Source organism: Symphalangus syndactylus, chromosome 13 (genome assembly GCF_028878055.3).
Source record: "Symphalangus syndactylus isolate Jambi chromosome 13, NHGRI_mSymSyn1-v2.1_pri, whole genome shotgun sequence".
Taxonomy (NCBI): Eukaryota; Metazoa; Chordata; class Mammalia; order Primates; family Hylobatidae; genus Symphalangus; species Symphalangus syndactylus.
In genome coordinates, this window is record NC_072435.2 from 72,692,812 (window position 1) to 72,706,297 (window position 13,486).

General features: G+C 40.1%; 1 protein-coding gene across 1 annotated transcript in view; it reads left to right on the forward strand.

Moving 5' to 3' along the window:
* Positions 1-2,041: 2,041 nt before the first annotated feature.
* Positions 2,042-13,486, forward strand: part of NAV3 (neuron navigator 3) — a 908,101-nt gene continuing 896,656 nt past the window's right edge. The window contains exon 1 of the mRNA XM_055236272.2: positions 2,042-2,393. The gene's annotated coding sequence lies outside the window, so the exon portion shown is untranslated. The remainder of the gene's footprint in view (positions 2,394-13,486) is intronic.

The window sequence follows — 13,486 nt, forward strand, 5'->3', positions numbered from 1 at the left end:
AACTGAGGGGCAGGTGTGAGGGATGAAGCAGGAGTAGGTAGGGGCTAGATCACAAAAGATCTATGCCAGTGTTTCTCACAGTGTGATTCCCAGCCCAGTAGCATGATATCACTTGGGATCTTGTTAGAAATACAAATTCTTATACATCACCCTGGACTAGACCACCTGAATAAGAAAAGTCGGGCATGAGGCCTACAAATTTTTAAAAAAGTCATACAGGTGATTGCAATGCATGCTAAAGTTTAAGAAACACTCTTTGCTGTGGTTTGAATATTTGTGTCCTTCCAAAATTCATGTAGAAACAATCTCCAATGTTATAGTATTAAGAGGAGGGGCCCTTGGGAGCTGATCAGATCATGAAGTCTCCTTTCTTATAAATGGGATTAAAAGCCTTACCAAAGAGGCTTCACACAGCATTTGGCCCTTTTGCCCTTTGTCCATGTGAGGACACAGTGTTGGAAGCAGGGACTGGGTTCTCACCAGAAACAGAACCTGCCAGCCTCTTGCTCTTGGACTTCTCAGCCTCTGGAATTGTGAGAAATAAGTTCCTGTTGTTTATAAGTTAACCAGTCTCAGGTATTTTGTAATGGCAGCACAAAGGGGCTAAGAAACTGTTCTGTGCCCTAACAAGAAATGTGGTCATTTTCCTGAAGGAAATGGGGATATATAGAAAGATTTTATATAAGACTCATAATATTTATTTGGAAGGCTTGCTCTGCAAGCAAGGTGGAAGAGCAATATGAAGGAAGCGTGGTGGAGGTGAGAGGACTGGAGGTTAAGTTGGTAGGGAGATACAGGAAAGAAGCTTAAGACACTTGAGTTAGAATGTAGCATCCTTCCTATGTGTAGGGCTCATAAAAATGTATAGTCTAAGATAGAACACAGAACACTCTATGAATCCTGCCCACAAGGTGTTGGTAATCTAGATTCACTTTTTTTCGGATAATGTCATCCATATGTATGGAGCGTCTACTACTGTATGCCAGGGTGACTCTGGAATCAGTTTGGTTGATCTAGACAAGACCATAAGGAAAGTCCCCTTACTACCTCTCCTCCAGGGGAGGGATTCGAGTTGAACTAGTACTTCAGAGACTGTTTAGTAATATAATGCATGAAAGGTGATGGTTAGGACAGAAAAATAAATGGATTGCATCATAATTTCTCAGTTTCTCCAAATATGTGGTGGTCTCAAACCATGTGAATTGGTCTGCACATCCTGTTTGGGTTGCGTGTCAGCTATTGAGATCCGAGCCTTATTTGTAACAGTGAAACAGTGAGAGACCTGCCCACTGAAAGCTGTTTTTCAACTAGGAATAGAAAAGGGCCAGGCTAGACTCTTCTTTCTGCTGGATCTTGTTCTCAGCAACAGAAGTAGACCTGCCTTCCTAGCTGTAGAGAAAAGGTGCCGGTAGGTGGGCAGGTGAGCCTGTGGATAATCCTGGAGTAAAGGTTGGAATAGACCTTCAAGTCTATCCTCCAGGATTCGGAGTGGGGGGAGAGAAAAGGAGACGCTTCTTTGGCTGAGAGAGGAAGAGAAAAAAAAAATCCCAGATATTTGACAGCTATATCTTCCCATCACCACCTTCCTCTAAACCCATGCCTCTCTGCTTAGTGGGACATAAAATGAAGAGTGACCCCCCCCCCCAGCCCATCCCCCGTTTGTAGGTGTGCTTTCAATGAAATAAGTCGGTGTACAAGGACGGAAACTAGTGCAGCTGAAAATAGGTGCAAGACTTGTTGAGCATACAAATCATTTCCCCCTTAGTCTCCAAGGGAGGCAAAAAAATCCCTCTTACTCTCCTTGCAGCCTGTGTTCTGCATTCGGGAGAGGAAGCTGTGGCTGGTCCTCAGGTGCTCCTCCCGCCGTTCCCGCAGGAAACTTTTCTCGCAGGGCCCGTTCCGTCCATCCGGCGCGGTTCCAAGACGGTGGGCCTCCTGTGGGCTCCTCTCCTGGGCAAGGGCCCAGACCCCGCGACGCGCCTGTCTCTTTAAATTCCAGCTGCGCGGCTGGGAAACAGCGCCACTCGCCGCCCAGGCCGGCTGGAGGCTGAGAGCGAGCTCGCGCTTTCGCTCCCGGCTGCGCGCCGCGGAGAGCTCGGCTCGGCCCGCGGGCTGCTTGGTGGCGGCGGCGCGGGGCGGGGAGGCGCGGCCCGGCCGAGGAGGGAAGAAAGAGCGAGGCGGGCCGGGAGAGGCGCCGCGCCCGGTCCCGCGCCCGGTCCCGCACCCGCTCTCAGCGGCCCGAGCAGTTTCTTTCTGGGTGACAAGGATGTGCCTCGGTTGCTTTTTATTTTTTTTCTCCATCTCCTTAAGACGATTTCCATAGTAACCTGATCAAGTGGCTCAAAATCGCAAACCTGAGGATTTCCGCGGCCCGCCGGCGAGACCTCGGCCAGGTAACGCTGCGATCTCCTCCTCTTCCATTGCAAACCGCTGCGCTCCTTGCAAAGTTCCTTTTGTGGAAAATCGCCCAGCCCAACGGAGCCCGGGGTATTTGCAACAGCGTGTTCGTTTCCAGGTGCCTGTCACGGGTCTCCTCCCTGCTGCTTCTCCAGGACCCATGATCAGATTATTTTTAAAAATTGTTTTTGGTCGTCTCCCCCGCCCCCTCCCCTTCTTTATTTTTTTTCCTCTTCACTGCGCTCTTCTCGGCTTTTCCCCTGACACTACTGATGGGGGTGCGGGGGGACGTCGGGGGCGGGGGTGGCCAGCGCGGTCCTGGGAGTGGCGGGTTCGGATGGGCTGGCTGCGGTGGGCCACTTTGGGCATCTCGGCGTGGCCTGCGCCGGGGTCACGGGGAGGGCTGTCAGCGCCAGGGCGGCGGAACCCGCGGTCTCCAGACGAGTGAGGGAGGGATGCAGGCTTGGGGGTGATGGAGCGCTTGGCTGGTGGCTGGTGAGCGTCCATACATCATAGCTCTCCTTCCCACTCCCCCGCCCCTCTTCGGGATTCTCTCTTTCTCTTTCCCCGTCCTCATTTCTTTATTCCTTTACTCACCACTCGCTTCATTCTCTTCCTTCCATTTCCTCTTTTTTTCTCCTCTCATTTCCTTTTTTTCCTTTCCCTTTTAAAGAAAGAGGAATCCTTTGTAACCCTTTCGTTCTACCAACATGGAATAGCTGTGAAACCTGCAGCGTGGTCACCTCAACCTGGTCGTTTTCAGACCCGTCCTCATCCATCAACATATTTGTTTCCCGAGTCTATTGATCTCCCTGAATTCTACAGAAATGCATTCTAAGCTAGGCGCCTATATGTCAGAATCAGTTCTGCAGATAGCTTCCGTGCTCCAAGTATAACATGTATTGTAAGGGCTACATATGTTTTAAACCCACATAAGCCATGGGTATAAATAAATGTAGCTTTGAAAAAGAAATCTGGCCTTATTCTAGATAAACTTCCCTCTTAAATTACTGATATACTCTTCTCCCTCTTTGACATTTAATTTTAGGAAAGTTGGGAGACAGGTTCTTGTCCTCCAGTTTTTAAGGAACAGGCAACTTCTATTATCTTAATTTTCTCGTCTTTGAACATCACTCACGTTTGTACTACCCAATCAGTGGAACGAGTGGGTCATAATTAAGGTTCAGATGCTAGCTTCCAACATCCAAGCTGGCTGGAGTGGCAACCTCTGGTACAGGGTGCTAAGAAAACTGGAGAGCCAGGCAGACCTTGCCAAAGAATAAAGGCATTGCAACTCTTTTGTGAAATATCGAGATTCAGACTTTAGTAATGAAAACATGAAAATACAATGAAACCAGGCTTTTAGTTTGTTTTTGGTTCTTAGCATGGGTACAACTAGGTAGGTATAAATTAGTACTTCTTAAAAATGATCCACTCTAGTTTAGAACCTATTCTGCCTTGTTTATGTTAAGGCACTTCCTTACTATGGTTATATATTTTTTTCTTTGAAACATAAGATGTCTGTATCATGTGAAAACAAAGGCAAAAAACAGGAGGACTTTTATTTGTCCATAAAAATTTTATTTCTGGTTTTTTGATTTTAAAAAATCTAGTTGTTTTGCTCAAGTTTTCCTGAGGTCAAAATATTTCACGTGGAAAAATGATTCTAATCAATGATGTTCCTCCACTCTGTTTTAGAGGTGCATATAGTTTATATAGAAAAAAAGTCTCAGTTTGAGAGAGCTCTATTTGCCTCTTTTCCTTTGTCTGCACATTTGTCTTTTAAATTCAACTATTAATATAGGATAAAGGTCTTAGAGCAGAGAATAGATCAGGCAGAAGGGAAACTACTGATATAATAGAAGATATGTACGTAAACCAAGAGAAGTAATTATTGGCATGCCACTCCACACGGTGGTTGTCTTTGTTTTTAGCCAATTTAAAGGCTATACACTGAAAATGTGTTATTTTCTGAATTCTGCACCTAATGCTGTTCGTACCCAAGATCATATTTATCCAGTTCAGTTGAATATTTACAAAAGACTTAAAATTCCCTTGCCACTGAAATCCAAATAGCATGTTTTTCTTCTAATATTTTTTTTTCTAGTGAACAGTGATAGTAGTAATGGTCCTGCATTATTGTTTTTATCTGACTTCCAATTTTGGTGTTCCCTGGGTGGGTGGGTTTTCCTGACACAATTACAAGATGCTTTTGGCAGGTTGGCTGGAATTCGAAGGCACTTTTAATTGTAGATGCAATAAAATATTCATTTTCTCTTGTTCTTGGTTTGAGATGTCATGCGCTTTTGGTCACTTATATTTTGGTGTGACTGTGTGTGTGTGTGTGTTTGTGTGAAGGATTTAACAAAGTCTGTTCTAATTGTCATGTGATTTGAAGTTAAAAGGTATATTAGTGACAAGCCATAAATTTCTCTTATTTATAGTACATTGATCCTGAAACCATTTTTTCCCTTGTGATTTCTTCTGTGCATGGATCATTTAATGAAAGGTTGGCAATGATGAACTATTTTTTTATAATAGGAAAAAAATTTCTCAAGTTTACTTCCCAAGTCATATTTTTATACAGAGGGATTAGCAAATATTTCTGATCTAATATTTTAATGGACTGAATTGCTGACCACTGCTAATTACCAAGAATATATTTTCTTAATTCTGAAATTGCTGTACCTCTCAAGTTGTCTGGAGGACTCCAAGTGACTCAACGTGTAACTCATGGCAACAGGAAGTGGTTGTTCTGGGTGCAAGCTGAAGTATGGACATGGACCCATACTTTGTTAGCTCTCGGGGACTTGATATGAAAAGAATTAATGTACTGGCTTTTTTGTATAGACGAATGTTAACTTTTTGACATTAGTCAGAACTATATCTCCCAAGCCTTGTTTTTCAGTGTCTGTCCCTTTGCTCTTCATTTACAGTAAGTCCTTACTTAACTTACTTGATAGGTTTTTGGAAACTGCAATTTTAAGCGAAATGAAGTATAATGAAACACTTTTATCACAGGCTAATTGGTAGAAACAAGACTTAAGTTCCCATGGCATATTTCTGGTCACAAAAACACCTCCAAACTTCTCAAAACACTTTAATATTAAGCATTCAAATACACGTAAACTATGTATACATGTAAGAAAGGTTACTATAAACCAGATCAATATTTACCCAGTTATTTAAGTTAGGGTCTTAGGTGGCTGGAGCCTATCGGAGTAGCTCAGGGCACAAGGCGGGAACCAGCCCTAGACAGGACACCATCCTATTTCATGGCACATTCACACATGCCCACACGCAGGCTGGGACCATTTCCATGTGCCAATTCACCTACCAGGCACATCTTTGAGATGTGGCAGGAAGCAAGAGTACCTGGAGAAAATCCATACAGATATGGCGAGAATGTACAAACTCCACCCAGACAGTGGACCCAGCCAGGAATCAACATTTGGGCAACATTATAATGAAACGAAGTTGAATGAAATGATGTCGTTCCACGACCTGCTGTACTTGAGGGGTGTTATAAAATTCTCAGAAGACAGAGGTTTAATGCTATCTTTTTAATAGAAAATAACTTATAGAGAAATGTGCACATGTGACTTTGTGTGTAGCAGGAATCATTAGGATGAGAATCTGGCATAAAAGGTGATGCCAACATGAGGAATGTTGAGACTCAGGAAGCTGTGGATGGAAGTAGAAGCCAGAAGGCCAGGGTTAGGTTCCTACTTCTTACTGTTTCAGTTATTGCAGTGATGGCCTGTTTATTCACAGATGTCACCTAGCTTTGTTTTCTCAAGAAGGAAAATGAGCATAATCTTTCCTGTTATGAATTCTTAAACACACATGACATAACCACAGACACAGAGGTGCACATATGTAGCAGTAATGGATACTAAATGACACACTCGGAAGAAACAGAAAAGACTTCTGAATAGAGACTGGAGCTATTTCCTTGGACCATTGATGAATGGGCAATGATGCATTTTTTTCTTCCATTCAGAAGGCTAATATATTGCTCTCTATGTTCTACGGATAAAGGCAGTAGATGCTCAAGGATGAATCACATAATATGCATAATAAATCCAGCAGGCATTACCCTTTTACTTATGTGACTGCAAGTAGGAATACATTTCCCCCACTCTAACCATGTAAGATTTCTTTCCCTTCTCCCATTTTATAAGCAAAAGTAAATTTCTGAAAGGTTAAATGGACCTCAGGATGCGAAAAATCCCCAGAGCTATGTTTCTGCACAGACTTCATTTTTTCTCCCAAGTCTGACTGTCAACTATAGTATCTGATATGAGGCTCTGGTGCTGATGTTTCCATAGGTCATCATCCTTCGGTGTCCCAGATGAAGTCTCAGGTCGAACATTGCAATAGCACAGATTCTGAATTTAATGCATCGTTAAAGTTGGTTATGTAACCCAATGGCCTTGTTAAACTCCAGATTTTTAAAATTATGTGTATTTACTATTCTCTTATTTTAGAACGATCTCACAATGTTCACAAGAAATAAGCCCGGTCCCTGCAAAGACTTTAAAAGCTGCTTGTTCACATCATTAGATTGTACAATGCTTGTACGATGACACTTTTTGCTAATCTATGCAACATTTTTGTAAAAAGTGTGCACATTTTAACTACTTCAGATAATCAGGACCTAGAGACTTCAAGATCTGGAAGCGTTGCTGGTGACATAGAGCAAAAACTTTCTTGAGAATAGAAAGTCAGTGTTTTGACAAGTGATTTATAACAGTTCAGGTATAGCCAGGAAGGTTTGAAGCAAACCTTAAGTATTATTTCTTTCATCTTGATTAGTATATATTTATATTTGATCTATTTATGCATATTAATAGGTTTTTGGGTCTTATAGCCAGCTTTCATTTTTCTCTATTGGAAAAGATCTAAGTCCCCATCCTTCCTTGGTGGCTTTTGGTAGGTTTGTAGACATAACATTGAAGAATCAATGGTACCTCTTATACTGCCAATTATACTTGCCAATTATACTTTAGTATGCCTTTTATACTGCCTTATTAATACTGCCAATATGACCATAAAATCATATTTCTTGGGAATTTATTCCCCCAATCAAAAGAAGCATTTGTTATTGAACACAGTCTTATGCTGCCTTATTAAGATGTATCAAACACCCTGATTGATCAAAAACACCTCGGTCAATTTTAAGGCAGTATTGCCCAGCAATTAAAGATGTAGCTTCTGGAGGAGTCTTTCTGAGTTTGAATTCCTACTCTTCCACTTACTATATAGGTGATCTTGGGTAAACTTCTTGAGTCTCAGTATCCCTATCTGTAAAATAGTTGTAGAGAAGAATTTTTGTGATGATTAAATGAGAGAGTATATTAATATAATATTTAGGAGAGCAACCAGCATGTAGCATATATTCATTACATATCAATTGCTATCATTATTGATGTTTATACTGCTGATGTTGAAATGCACAGGAAGGCCACAGTTATTTTCTGTTTAGATCGATTTTTCTTCTAAAATCTGAACATAAGCTGTAATACTGTGCTTATTTATATAGGAACTGTGATCTCGTCTCCTCCTTTTCCTATCTCACTCTCTCTACCTTAGTTTTTCCTTAGTCTCAAGCTGAAAACAATGACCAGGTGCCTAGGAGATAAGAATACTCTTTCTTTTGAACTCATGGCATTAGCAGTGACCTGGATGAGTTTGGAGGCTATTATTCTAAGTGAAGTAGCTCAGGAATGGAAAACCAAACATTGTATGTTCTTACTTGTAAGTGGGAGCTAAGCTATGAGGATACAAAGGCATAAGAATGACACAACGGACTTTGGGGACTCGGGGAAAGGGTGGGAAGGGGGTGAGGGATAAAAGACTACAAATAGGGTGCAGTGTATACTGCTTGGGTGATGGGTGCACCAAAATCTCACAAATCACCACCAAAGAACTTACTCATGTAACCAAACACCACCTGTTCCCCAGTAACCTATGGATATAAAAAAATTTTTAAAAAAAGAAAACTCTTTTTTTGCAGGGCGCAGGTAAAGGGTAAGAGGGGGCCCCATTTTTGAGTTTCTAGAAAAGCTTATCTTAACCTATTTTTTATATATATACTATGAAAGTTATCCATGAATGGCCGGGCGCGGTGGCTCACGCCTTTAATCCCAGCACTTTTGGAGGCCGAGGTGGGTGGATCACAAGGTCAGGAGACCGAGACCATCCTGGCTAACACGGTGAAACCCCGTCTCTACTAAAAATGCAAAAAAATTAGCCGGGCGCGGTGGTGGGCACCTGTAGTCCCAGCTACTCAGGAGGGTGAGGCAGGAGAATGGCGTGAATCCGGGAGGGGAGCTTGCTGTGAGCCGAGATGGCACCACTGCACTCCAGCCTGGAGACAGAGCGAGACTCCGTCTCAAAAAAAAAAAAAAAAAAAAAGTTATCCATGAATTTTTCTCAAAAGTTGAAATCAGGATTAGCTATAGTATAGTATGTTATAAAAACAACAAATATGTGACAAACATAAATTTCTGGCTTTAGTATTACAGAGCTGTGCACTTACAAGCTGTGACTGCATACTAAAACCCCAGTGTAATCCCAAAACGACAGGTTTGCTAAGGAAGGTTGTGGAATAACTTTTCTGTGAAGTCATTTGAAGTCTTATTTATGAGAAGATGTCATTTGGTAAAAGATGTAATATTTCATTCTTAATTTATTTTTCTTTGTGTGCTCCAATATTCTAGGCTTCGTTGCATAAGTAATTTTCTTTCATATTGAGATGGCCTTATCTGAAAAATGAATTATTGAATTATACCTATTTAAACATTTTTATTATGGAAAGTTTTGAATGGACGTGAAAGTAGAAATGATGACATGATGGCTTTCAATGGATCTGTCATTCAGTTTCAACAAGTTAGGTAACCTCTTCAGATCCTTTCCTGTGATTCTCTGACTATAGAAATTTTAATTCACTCTGGTTTTGAGGATCTAGAATATCTGTTTTTTAAATAATATTGATCTACTATTGATAATATTGATGCTAAAATGATATAGATACTAACACCAAACATTTAATGGCAAGTCAGTAAACTAATATACACAAAATGTGAGTGAAAAATGTGTTAGAACTGAGCAAATATAAGAAGTCAGGGTTAGAAAACACAAGATTAGTTTGATTCAACATTTAAGCATCTCCTTGAAAGAGCTCATAAGATGTCATGATTAATATATTATCATATGTAAGAATACTTTTCAGGAAATTGTACAATAAATAGTTCTAAAAGTATGTTGAGCATTAATCTTTCATTAGGAAGCTCATCTCAAGATTGTAACTGCCAGCCTCGGAGATAGTCCCCAGTGACCTTTGCCTATTGCTATTCATGCTTTGTGAAGTCCCCTCCCACGTTATATATTCTGTGTGATCAATAGGAGATGACGGAAGTGATGGTGTATGACTTCTGAGGAAGTATGACTTCTAAGGCTGTCATAAAAGATATTGCCATTTCCACCTTCCTCTGTTGGATCACACAATCTGGGGAGAGCCAGCTGCCGTGTCTTGGGAACACTCAAGCAGTCCATGGAGATTCATGTGGCAAGAAAGTGAGGCCCTCTGCTAACAGCTCCAATTTACCAGTTGTATGAAGGAGCCACCTTGGTAGAGGGTCCTTCAGCCCTGGAACTCTTCAGATGACCGCAGTCCTGGGTAACATTTTACGTCCTCTTGGGAGCCCCTGAGCCAGAACCAACCAGTTAAGATATTTCTGAAATCCTTATCCACAGAAGCTGTGTGAATTATTAAATGTTTATTGTTAGAAACTGCTAAATTTTGGAGTAATTTGTTATGCAGCAGCAATAGATAACTAGTATTTATAATTACATCCCTGAGGCAGTTTAAGGTTTTTGTATTAGTTATCACAGTTTTATAGATATGTAGAAGTGCCAGTTAATAGAGTTCTAGTTGACAGAATGCTATTTAAATCTGTATTTGCCACAGTGAATAGCTAACATTCTACCTTGTCTTATATTTTTAACTCCTGGGAATGAATACTCTGTAGACATTATCTATAATGAGTGCAGAAGATACAATATCTGTTCTTTCATTAGTTGCTAACCTGGATCTCAGTCTTGATTCTTCCTTTTGGCAATATATCTGTTAAAAATTCAACTCTTTTGGAACTTTGAAAGAAAGCAGTCCTGGAGAGTTGAGGACTGGGACATATTTTGGCAGAAACTTGGGTAAACTTTTGAAATGGTATTATAGTTTACCTTCAGGTTATCCCCAAAATCACCCCTGTCCCCAACAGACACACAAAAAGGCCTTTGCAGCATGGGCTTTTATTGTCGTAGAAGCTTTTCTTCTGTTTTCTAGTGAACTATGTAAGATTAAAGTGCCCCAAATATTATAGGACCCAAATAAGGCTCTGGTGAGATATTATGTTCTATCCATTCTTCATCAATTTGTACTTTGTTCTTTTGTGAGTATTGCTAGGCTTTCCTTCTTAAGCCTGGTTCTGGATGGTATGTATCAATCCGTTTCTCTCATTGTTGTATTACAAGGCTAATAAAACCTAAAAATTGGGTATCACTGTGGGCTGAGACAGATTCTGTATACGTACAAAGTTCTGATACATCCTTGCAGGTAAAATGGTGTGGACTGGAGAACCAAAAAAAGACAACGACCTCACTTTTTACTTCATGGATCTGTTTAATTTTATATAAATAAATTATCTATCCCATAAAAATTTAAATGGTAGCTGAATCTTTAATATATATAAGCACCAGGAACCTTTGACAATAGAATTAAAGTTTTTTAGCCTTTAGACTAGTGAGATTACTAGGTCATTTTCATAAATGTGCCACCACTTGTCTTTTGATTTATAGCATAAGGTTTTTGTATGTTTGCTGTTTAATTTGTTAGGTAGGGTAACTAATTAGAACCTTGCCTCCAAGAATTTTTTCAGTTCCAAGGTTATCTTGGTATAAAACAGTGATGGTGTTCACTGATCTATGCCAATCTCACGCTCTCTGGGAATTCAAATTGATTTTTTTGCTTTATTTTTTTTTTGGTCCTTGGCATACACATTTATGTACCCTTTGAACAAGCATGATGCAAAAGGACTCAGGAAAACCAATAAGTAGTCATTCAGAAATTGGTTTTCAGGACATCACAAATTAGTTGCCTCACAAGCCTCAGGATAAAGCTAATGAAGTCACTAGTTCTTCCTGGTATTTTTATGTTTGAGCACACGGTGTGCAATAAGAACTGCCTTTAGAATTGAGAATAAACAACATAGATCGGATTTTTCTGGTCCTCATGAAATTAAAACACTCCTAGTTGTTGGAGAAAAGGATAGATGGCAGATGTACATAGAGCCTGGGAGTATTTTCTTAGGTGTCTTTTGATAAGCATGCTTTTGTTTGTTAGTTAGATAATGGGTCCCATCTTGTGTGCTTGTTTTACGTGCATCGCACATGGGGCATTGCATCCATTTACTCCATGAAGTAAACATGATGTTTAAGCAAAAATGAAGTTTGTAGATGTATAGTAATGGTCATATATACTATAATGAAGATAACAGGTGTATAAGAATGAATAAAACATGCTTGCCCTTCAGAAAGTTGTAATATATTTAATTTTTAATTAAAAAATTTAAAACTTATTTTTCAGAGTGTTTGTTATTTATAGCTAGACTTTACAATTTATTATGGCCAGGCTGTGCTCAACACAAGATTGGGTTGGATCATGTAACCATAATTGAGCATTATCCTGAGTTCTACACTGTTAATGAATGCTAATGCTCTTTTGAAGGTCTCCTATTTATGGCCTCAATAACCACAAAGGCTTTTCTGCCTATAGCAGATAAACTCTGAATAATGTCACAGGAAGTTGCACGAGAAATTATGCCATTACCTATAGCTTTTCCCCTTTTTGCCAGCTAACTAAAAATGTTCATTTGGGATATTCCCATAGGGTAAATGTCTGTATTATACCTCAGATTTTTTTTTTCTGTCAGAGTGGTAAAAGCATTTCATGCACTTTTGAGTAAGTTTCCTGATATTAGTGCTTATTAATTGTATATTAAAATTGAGGTGGAGTTTTGATAGTAGTATGGTTAAAGTCTCAGAAATACCTGAACCTGCCCTGCCAATTACCTCTGTCCCTGTACAGAGTCCCCAGGGAAGATGCATGCAGGCAATAGCAGCCAAATGATAATCAGAATACCACTTTATTAGTAGCTTGAGATGGTGCCAATTACCCATAATGCAGGGCTCTTTGGTAAAAGGCCATTTGGAGCACATATTTTTGGCTTGTGTCTCTATATGTACAATTTCAGTATGGATTCCCTCTAGCCTAGCTACAGTTCAGCAAAGAAGTCAAAAAGAGAAAGAAATGGTCATGCCCCAAGAGGGGTTCTAATTTCAACTTATTAGGCATCTTCAACTAAGAAGTTAAAAAGAAGGCAAGAGGGAGTAGACTTTAGTTTTCTGCTCTTCAATGTATAGTGACATTGTCTGCTAATATTTAAGGTCCAGTCAGTGTTTTTGGATCTGACATAGGAAAAGAGCAACTGCTCCTTTGAAGAGGATGGACAGAGGTTGACCTGAAGAGGAGAGACAGGTCTGGTAGGATGGATAAATCATGGTACAGGTCAACCTGAAACCCTTGGAGTAAGAAATGTTTCACAGTTTGGACTTCTTCATATTTTAGGAAAACAATAAGGTGTATGTTTATGTTTTTATGCCTATATACAATTATATGTAAACATATACACACATATGTCTACAGTCATATGTACACATATACACACATATACACTGTACTTAATATATCAACCTCAGTGTGGGAAGCACTCCTTGATTAAAAATATTACTGTTTCCTTAAGAAAATACATGAAAATGCACAATAAGTGGCTGTAGTGGAATATTGCCTCCTACCCCATGTCCACATCTCAATCCCCAGAACCTGTGAATATGTCACTTTTCATGGTGTATTAGTCTGTTTTCACATTGCTAATAAAGACATACCCAATACTGGGTAATTTATAAAGGAAAGAGGTTTAATGGACTTACAGTTCCACATGGCTGGGGAGTCCTCACAATTACGGTG